Source organism: Panicum hallii, chromosome 2 (genome assembly GCF_002211085.1).
Source record: "Panicum hallii strain FIL2 chromosome 2, PHallii_v3.1, whole genome shotgun sequence".
In the NCBI taxonomy this organism is placed as follows: domain Eukaryota; kingdom Viridiplantae; phylum Streptophyta; class Magnoliopsida; order Poales; family Poaceae; genus Panicum; species Panicum hallii.
The window spans coordinates 3,761,217-3,771,806 of record NC_038043.1 but is presented as its reverse complement, the minus strand read 5'-3'; positions in this window follow the sequence as shown (position 1 = coordinate 3,771,806).

The following is a 10,590-nucleotide window of genomic DNA, read 5'->3' as shown; positions in this document are numbered from 1 at the left end:
AGTTCAGGAGGTAATGGATTGGGAGCCTCCTACTTCTGTTCATCAAATCCGTAGCTTTCTGGGTTTGGCTGGCTATTATCGCCGATTCATTCCTGATTTCTCTAGAATAGCCAAACCTATGACCGAGCTACTGAAAAAGGGAATTAAGTTTGTTTGGAGTGAGAAATGCGAAGAAGCATTTCACACCTTAAGAGCTCATCTCACTACTGGCCCAGTGTTAGCTCAACCGGACAACTCTAAACCTTTCGATGTCTATTGCGATGCTTCAGGCATCGGACTCGGTTGTGTACTCATGCAAAACAACCGCGTCATTGCTTATGCTTCTCGAGCACTCCGGCCCCATGAACAAAACTATCCTACCCATGATCTTGAGCTGGCAGCTGTGATTCATGCGCTCAAGATTTGGAGACACCATCTCATGGGAACCAAGTGTAATATCTACACTGATCACAAAAGCCTCAAATACATATTCACCCAAGCAGATTTGAATATGAGACAACGCCGTTGGCTGGAATTAATCAAAGATTATGACCTGGAAGTCCATTATCATCCAGGCAAGGCCAACGTAGTTGTAGACGCCTTGAGTCGAAAAGCACATTGCTCTTGTTCATCAGTAGAGGCTCTGAATGAAACTCTTTGTTGGGAGATGAGAAAGCTTAACCTTGAAATTATATCCCAAGGTAGTTTGAATCAGCTTTCGGAGGAAGTTCCATTAAAGGATAGTATCATCATGGCTCAACAACATGATGAGGGGATAAAAATCATTAAGCAGAATCTTATTAAAGGAGAAGAGAAATATAAGTGCTTCCGGACAGATCCTTTAGGAGTACTCTGATTCAAGGAACGGATTGTTGTACCAAAAGACCAGCAACTCCGAAAGCAAATTCTAGATGAAGCCCATCTGTCCAAATTCTCTATACACCCTGGTAGTACTAAAATGTACCAGGACTTGAGGCAGAACTTCTGGTGGACTCGCATGAAAAGAGAAATAGCAAAGTATGTTGCTGGATGCGATATCTGCCACAGGGTCAAAGCTAGTCATCTCAAGCCTGCTGGTGTCTTGCAACCATTGCCCATTCCCTCTTGGAAATGGGAAGACATCAGTATGGATTTCATCGTTGGTTTGCCTAACACCTCCCAGAAACATGACTCCATTTGGGTAATCGTAGATCGATTAACCAAAACTGCTCACTTTCTTCCTGTGCATACTACCTTTACCGCCAAGAAGTATGCCAAAATCTACATAGAGCAGATTATTGGACTTCATGGAGTGCCTAAGACGATCATCTCTGATCGTGGTACTCAGTTCGTCGCTCGTTTTTGGGAACAACTTCAAACATCTCTAGGGACTAAACTTATTCGAAGCTCAGCATATCACCCCCAAATGGATGGACAGACTGAAAGAGTCAACCAAATCCTAGAGGATATGCTAAGAGCTTGCGTCATTCAGTATGGCAAAAGTTGGGACCAGTGCTTACCATTGGCAGAATTCTCGTACAACAACAGCTTCCAGTCAAGTCTTCAAATGGCTCCATTCAAAGCTCTATACGGTCGCCGGTGTCGAACTCCTTTGAGTTGGTCACAAGTTGGTGAACGTAAAATCTTTGGACCCGACTTGGTCACGGAGGCTGAAACCAAGGTAAAGCACATTCAAACTAATCTTAAAGCAGCCCAATCCAGACAGAAAAGCTACGCAGACAAACGTCGGAAACCTTTCCAGTTTTCTGTAGGAGAGTTTGTGTATCTTCGGGTGTCTCCTACTCGAGGAGTTCAACGTTTCAGCATCAAAGGAAAACTTGCTCCTCGATACGTTGGACCCTTCGAAATCCTTGAGATCTGCGGACCTGTAGCTTATCGTCTTCAACTTCCATCTCAACTAGCAGCTGTCCATAATGTTTTCCATGTCTCCCAACTCAAGAAATGCCTCCAAGTCCCTACAGAAATCATAGATCTACAGGCTGTCGCTATAGAACCTGATCTTTCTTATGCCGAGCATCCCATCAAGATCCTAGATACCAAAGAAAGAAATACCAGGGGAGCAACGATCAAGATGTATAAAATTCAGTGGAATCATCACACTGAAGAAGAAGCAACCTGGGAAACCAAAGCTTATCTCCAAAAATATTTTCCGGGTTTCCTGAACGACAATTTTTACCCTTGAATCTCTACCTTTATCTTGTTCTGAAATCTCGGGACGAGATTCTTTTTAGGAGGGAGGGTTGTGACACCTTAGGTATATGGGAACCAGACTTAGTGCATTGAGTGTAGGATGTGCGCTTGTGTGTTTTAAGGACAAGATTTTAGGGTGTTTTCTGTAATTTTAGAAAAATATAGGGTTTAATGTGCAAAATGTGTGTGGGAGTGGATAATTTTAAAATACAGGAAGGGCTATTTTGCAAATGATGCTTTTACTTTTAAAACACTGTAAAGAGTGAAAACAAATCAGGGAGTTGTTTGAAATGTAAAATTTAAATAGGTTTTAAAAGAGATTTGACTAGTTGTATGGTTTTTAAAATAACTATGAAACCTCAACTCTTCTGAAGGTGAACCCTAAAGCAAAAGTGTAGAACTTTTTATTCTCTACACTTTTGGTTTTTGGAGTATTTTCATTTGAGCTCTAGTTTAAAAGTTACTCAAGCTTTACAGTGAGCCCCCTGGACTTTAGAACATTTGCAACCAGGTCCTCGTCGTCCACCTCCAGCTGCTCTGCTCTGCTCTGCTCTGCCCGAGAGCTGCTGACGCCGCCGCTTAACTCCGGCGAGCTGCCCCGGCCGCCACCTGCCCCCGCGCCGCTCGCCAGTGCCACCTCCACCTCCAGCGCACCTGCCCTGCCGCTTGCCAGGCCTTGGTGGCCGTTTTCCCGAGCCGCCACGCCATCCCCGAGCGCTCCACGGCCGCCACGACATCGCCGGCGTCCAGCTCCTCCTTGCTGCGCCTCAGCGCTCCTCTGAGTGCTTAAAACCCTTCAGTACCTCGTGAGCCATCTCTTTTGCCTTCTCCCCGAGCTCAATTTCGCCCCGGCCCCCTTCTCCCTCGTATCGCCGCCGTCCGCCATTGCGCCGCCGTTCGGCCTCGCCGTCGGCAGCTCAATCCCGAGCCTCCCCTCCCCGATTTCTTGCTCCACCAGCACCACCTCACCCTCCTGAAGCTCATCGCACCGGCCGTTTTCCATTTCCCCCACCGGAGACGCCTGCCCGCGAGCACGCCGCCGCTCCTCCGCCGCCGCAGCTCGGCCTCGTCGCCGTCCCACTGCTCCGCCGTCCCCCAGCCCCTGCCAAGTGGAGCAACAGCACCACATCAACCTCACGAAGTTCTCCAGGCACTCGTTTTTCCTTCCCCGGCCCTCCAGTCACCGGAACGCCACCGCCAATCTTCCAGCCGCCGCCGCCGCCTCTGTCCACCGTCGCGCCGCCGCTACGGCTCCTCCCCGGCCCAACTCCGGTCACCCCTGAGTCCCTTGTAAGCCCCTGAGCATTTTCCCCCCCTTTCCCCTCGCCGCCGGCAAGCTATCTCGCCGGAATTGATCGCCGTCGATCTGTTCCCGAGAGGCAAACCGGCCAGGGACCTGATTGCTCTGTCTTAAAAACTTCCAGGGGTCTGTTTGTAAAGGATCAGTCCCCTTTTCTATTTCCTTTTCAGCCAGTTTTGAAAATTCATAGGAAATGGTAGAAAAATCCAAAAATGGTAAAACCAGTTCTGTTGTGTTCATAAAAATGAGATCTACAACTTTTGTTACTAAAGTGTAGTTTGAAATCAACTAGCCTTGAAGATATTTAAATGTTTTCAAAAAGGGATCTTTTGTGTATAACTTGTGTGATTTAAGTTTATTTCCTGCAATTCTTGGCTACTAGTTAGTTCAAGTAGTGTTTAATTTTGTGTGAAATTTTCAAGACCAGTGCAATTTTGTAAGTTAAGTAATTTTCAAAATTGGTCAAAATAGGTTCAAACAATTAAGCTTTGAGTATAATTTATGATAAATGTGTTTAAACCTATGATTAAGAATAAGATACTTTAGCTTTGTGATACTTGATTAAGGACAATTATTAGTTGTTTAATGAGTTTGTCATTTTATTGTTGATGCTAAGTGTGTATTGATTGTTAAATTACAACTTTATCATGAAGGAAAGACTTAACATATTTGTTACTAAAAATCAACCCTTGCATATCATGTAGACTCGTCGACGCTTGAAGACGGAGACTACGAGTTAATCTTGGAACCCGAACCTGGGCTATCTGAAGACTCCGTCCAAGTTACTGGAGAAGTGACTGAAGCCTCGAACCGACGTTCGGAAGTTTTTAACTCATCTGACCCTAGCCTCACTTCCGAAGGCAAGCCCCGGTGCACATCCCAATATTTCAAGTTATTACAAATTCATTGTTATATTATATATTTTGCATTACGTCTAGGAGTTGAGATGAAACCCTAGCTGCATGATATCATAGGAAACCAATGTGTTGTACCCGAGTCCTTATCGCTTAGATGCTCTGCTAAATAGGACCGGTAAAAGTCGAGTGATTTCCTGTCACTCGCGCGATATAGGAGTTGCTTGTTTACAATTCTGCAACCACTATAAGGATGACGGACAGGGTCATGTGTTGTATCATGACCTGGAAATTTTGCCCTGTCTGTTTTGATAAAAGCTTTAAGGTCGAAATGTGTGGTAGTGGTGGCTAAGCTTTTGAAAGTACTAGCCACATGCCGTGAAATATGGTAAGCGGTAAGCCTAGTAACCGATCGGCCCGGCAAGTGGACATACCTCCCACCACTCGTATTTTGGTTCTTCTTGTTACTCGATTCGACATGTGGGAATACGTGTTGCAAGGGCAACCAGGAGTACGGGTTGTAGTCGCGCTACAGCCGTACGTCCTGCACACATTGGGTGTGCGTATGGTCCTGCAGTCGCTTGTGGTGGCCCTGATCCACAACCCGGAATGAAAGGTAAACGGTTGCTTCGGAATCATCGTTGGATGTTCCAAGCGTGTGTGTTAGGTTTACCTTGCAAGGTTGAAATTCGATCCGGATCGTCCGCCTCTCACGAGGATTGAGACTGCTTATCCCTTTTGCCACATCGAGTAAAAAGTGTAATTGTTGATGGAATAATTTTGATGGATGATATTCTCTATCTTGCTTGTTTAGTATAGGTGCTTACCTAGACTGGCTAATCAAACTGGAATTTGAAAGCTAAAACTTAAAAGTAGATTATACTCTTGATTGCTTTTCAGCTGAAAATAAACCCAGAACCATACAATGCCTTCATGAGTCTAGTTAAGGGCTAAAGTGTACCCAAGCCCGGGTAAGTCTTGCTGAGTATTAGTATACTCAGTCTTGCTAGAACTGCTTTCAGGTATGCCGGTTGAGAACCAGGTTGATAGTGCGTCCTGCCCCTTTGCTGTTCCGCCTGGCTGGTCCGTGGAATGGGATCCGTCCCCGGCCAGCATTGACCCCTCGGAGTGACACCATCGACTGGGCTACGCATGGTGCTGCTGATGGCGACGTTGTTAGTCGCGTTGTCTTTTCGCTGTGACTTTGGTCAACGGGTGTTTACCCGTTGTTTTTAATAACCCTTTGTTTATTTTGCTCCAGTCAGGGCTGGAGAAAACTGGTTTGTAATAATACTGCTTACTCTGTGATAAAGGCTTGCGCTGTTATATATCTGGAATTCATCTTGTATGAGTATGACCTACTCCGATCCTGTGTAACCGTGGTTGCATCGGGCGGTGACCCGACAGACCCATGGGTTATTCCGTTTGAAGTGCATTTGAGATCATCTTGTCTTTGTAAATGATGATTGGTGCACTTGAACCGGAATAATTCAGACGGTTCTGCCACAGCTTTCAAGCCACATTTGAGAAGTCAATGATGTTTAACTCATTTCTCAACTTGCAAAACCGAGATTCATCCAAGGGCTTAGTAAATATATCGGCTAATTGATCATCCGTGCCAATACCATCAATCTTGATATCACCCTTGTTCACATGATCTCTAAGAAAATGATGACGGATATCAATATGCTTGGTTCTTGAATGTTGAACCGGATTAGTAGCGATTTTCGCGGCACTTTCATTATCACACAACAAGAGAATTTCATCAAATTTCACACCATAGTCAAGAAGAGTTTGCTTCATCCATAACAATTGTGCACAACAACTTCCGGCTGAAATATATTCCGCTTCGGCGGTTGAAAGAGCCACGGAATTTTGTTTCTTTGAAGACCAAGAAACAAGAGACCTACCATGAAATTGACAACCACCGGAAGTGCTCTTCCTCTCAACCTTGCACCCCGCATAATCCGAATCCGAGAATCCAACCAAATCAAAATGAGCACCCTTGGGATACCATAAGCCAATATTAGGAGTATATTTCAAATATCTCAAAATCCTTTTGACGGCGGTCAAGTGACATTCTCTAGGTGCGGCTTGAAATCGTGCACACATGCAAACACTAAACATTATATCGGGCCTAGATGCGGTCAAATAAAGCAAACTACCAATCATAGAACGGTAAAGCTTTTGATCAACCGGGTTACCTACCTCATCTAGGTCGAGATGCCCATTGGTGGCCATAGGAGTTTTGATTGGTTTTGCATCTTTCATACCAAATTTCTTCAAGATATCCTTCACATATTTTGATTGACAACAAAGGTGCCTTCCTTAAGTTGCTTGATTTGAAGTCGAAGAAAGAAACTCAATTCACCGATCATGGACATCTCAAATTCCCTAGACATCATTTCGCCAAATTCCTCACAAAAACTTGGGTTAGTTGAACCAAAGATAATATCATCAACATAAATTTGACAAACAAACAAATCCTTACCAATTGTTTTAGTGAACAAGGTAGTGTCAACCTTACCAATTTTGAATCCCTTGGAAATAAGAAAGTCCCTCAATCTTTCATACCAAGCTCGTGGAGCTTGCTTCAAACCATAAAGAGCTTTAGAGAGCTTGTATACATGATTTGGCTTCTTGGGATCTTCAAAACTGGGAGGTTGCTCAACAAAAACAAGTTCACTAATCTTGCCATTCAAGAAAGCACTTTTCACATCCATTTGAAAAAGTTTTATGTTGTGAGAGCACGCATAAACTAATAAGATTCTAATAGCTTCTAATCTAGCAACGGGGGCAAAAGTTTCACCGAAATCCAAACCTTCGACTTGAGTGAAGCCTTGAGCCACCAATCTTGCCTTGTTTCTCACAACCAATCCATCTTCATTTTGCTTGTTTCTAAAAACCCATTTAGTGCCAATGACATTATAATTTCTAGGCCTCTCAACTAGATCCTAAACTTGATTCCGGGTAAAATTATTTAATTCTTCATGCATAGCATTCACCCAATCCGGATCTCTCAATGCATCATCTACACGGTTAGGTTCAAGAAAAGATACAAAGGAATAATGTTCACAAAATGAAGCAATGCGAGATCGAGTTTGGACACCCTTACTAATATCACCCATGATTTGATCCACGGGGTGATCCTTTGCAAGAATATGATGAGTCCTTTGAGGAACAATGGATTCTTGAGTTGATGGAGAAGTTGCACTTGATGAACCAACTCGATCTTGTACTTGAGAATCATCATTACTAGAATCTTGTACAATTTGTTGTGCTTGATCATTTGAGATAGAAGTTGAAGGATTAACTTTAATAGAGATAGAATGACCATCATCACCTTCATCTTCTTCTCTTGATCTAACATCACCAATTGACATATTTTTCATAGCATTTCTTAAACCCTCACTTCTCACATCATCAAGATTTTCTTATTCATTATGAGACCCATTTGTTTCATCAAATTCAACATCATATGCTTCTTCAACAATGCCATATGTTTTGTTGTAGACCCGATAAGCCTTGCTACAAGATGAATACTCGAGAAGAAAACCCTCATCACATTTGCTTTGAAACTTTGATAACCGAGTTCCCTTCTTGAGAATATAGCATTTGCACCCAAACACTCTAAAATATGATATATTTGGTTTCCTTCCAATGAGCAACTCATATGGGGTCTTGTTATGAAATCTATGACAATACAATCTATTAGACGCATGGCAAGCCGTGTTGATTGCTTCGGCCCAAAAGCTATCGGAAACATTGTACTCGGAGAGCATTGATCTTGCCATATCAATCAAGGTTCTATTTTTCCACTCAACAAGACCATTTTGTTCCGGAGTGTACTTGGTTGAAAATTCATGCTTGATTCCTTTCTCATCACACCATTCTTCAACTCTTGTGTTTTTAAATTCACTTCCGTTGTCACTCCTCACTTTCTTCACCTTGAGTTCAAATTCATTTTCGGCCCTTGTCAAGAATTTCTTGAATATATCATAAGTATCGGCTTTGTCATGAAGAAAGAAAACCCAAGTATACCTTGAGTAATCATCCACTACCACAAGAGAATAGCAATTTCCACCAATACTTCTATATGTTGTAGGACCAAATAAATCAATATGCAATAATTCCAATGGTCTCTCGGTTGACATGACACTCTTAGTGGGATGAACATTTGCAACTTGCTTTCCGGCTTGACATGCACTACATAACTTATCTTTCTCAAACTTCACATTCTTCAAGCCAACTACTAAATCATGCTTTATGAGACGGTTGAGTTGTTTCATGCCAACATGACCAAGTCTTCTATGCCATAACCAACCCAAAGATGATTGAGTGAATAAACATGTAGACAAGTTTGCCTCTTTAGTAGCAAAATCCACAAGATATACATCCTCATATCTAAACCCCGTAAAGATGTGATTTTGTCCATCCAAGCTAGTCACTACAACATCATCTTTAGTGAAACTACACTTATATCCAAAATCATAAAGTTGAGTGACCGCTAAGAGATTAAACTTGAGAGAATCAACCAACAATACTTTTGAAAGAGAATGATCACTTGAGATTGAAATTGTACCAACTCCTTTGACTTTGCCTCGGCTATTGTCACCAAAGATGATATCACTATAGCCATCCACATTCTCATCAAGAGAGGAAAACATCATTGGATCTCCGGTCATGTGTTGAGTGCATCCACTATCAAGCACCCAATGTCTTCCTCCGGACTTGTAGTTCACCTACAACAAAGAGATAACTCTTTTAGGTACCCAAACTTTCTTGGATCCTTGAACGTTAGCGACCAAGACTTTTGGCACCCAAATGGCATTCTTTTTAGCACCATCTATAGGTATTCCAACAAATTTTGCACTAACATTACCATTTGAATTTCTCATAAGAATTTAACTAGAATCAAAGGATATGACTTTCATGTTGGTGCAATTCTTCTCAACATGACCAACCTTCTTGCATTTTTCACAATATGACTTACCACTACTCTTCACAAAAGTAGTTTTGGATTGCACAAAAGCCTTCTTCCCTTTCTTAGGAATGTATCCAAGCCCTTACTTGTTCAAGGTGAATTTTTGGCTTGCCCAACAATGATTAAACATGGCTCTATTATCATAGCACTTTCTCAAATCATTAGTCAAGCAAGTAACTTCTTTTTTTAACAAATCATTTTCCATAATAAGAGATTCATTGCAAGATGAGTTGTCAATTGTGGTGCAAAAAGAACTAGTAGAGCTAGAGCCACAAGGTTTATCCTCAATTAAATCACAACTAACACCAACGCTCAATGTTGATTTTCTTTCATGATTAAGTAAGGTATTGTGAGCTTCCTCAAGCTTCTCATGAGTTTCTTTGAGATTCTCATGAGAAGTCTTTAGCTCCTCATAGGAATCTTGAAGAGAAGAAAACTTCAACTTCAAGTCCTTTAACTTGGCCTTTTCTTTAGTCATGAATTCATCGGCATCATTGAGCATTTCAACAAGATCATCATATGAAAGTTCATCAAGTTCATCATCTTGTTGTACCTTTGCACCACCCTTTGCCATAAGACAATATGGTGTGGAGAAGAGTGATGGAGCCGCCTTGATGGCGATCCCGGCAACTCCCTTGGATGGCTTGTCATCATCATCATCATCATCATCATCATCGGAGCTTGCATCGGAATCCCATTCAACAAAATAAGCTTGACCATTCTTCTTCTTCTTGATGAACTTCTTCTTCTTCTTTTCATCATTTTTCTTGTCCTTCTTGTTCTTGTCATCCTTCTTGTTTAGACAATTGACACTAATATGGCCCATTTCACCACATTGGAAGCAAGTCTTGTCCACAAAAGGATTTTTTCTTGATGATTGACCTTTCTTGCCAAAGTTCTTCTTGTTCATCATTCTATTGAATCTCTTGACAAAGACAGCCATCTCTTCATCCGATTCTTCTTCTTGGCACCCACTTTCCTCTTCCTTTTTGCTATCTTGAGCTTTGAATGCCACACTTTTCTTTTTCATATCAATTTCTCCCCCATGGGCTTCATCTTGAGATTTCTTGAACATGTCATGGGTGAGAACTTCTCCCAATATTTGTGTGGAAGTTGCGGTCTTCACATTTGACCTTACAAGCAAGGTCACAATTGTGTCATATCTTTTCGGAAGACATCTAAGAAACTTGTGGTTGAAATCCGCATCAGGTACCTCAAATCCAAGTCCCTTGAGGTCATTCACAATATCATTTAGCCGGTTGAACATCTCGGCTATACTCTCA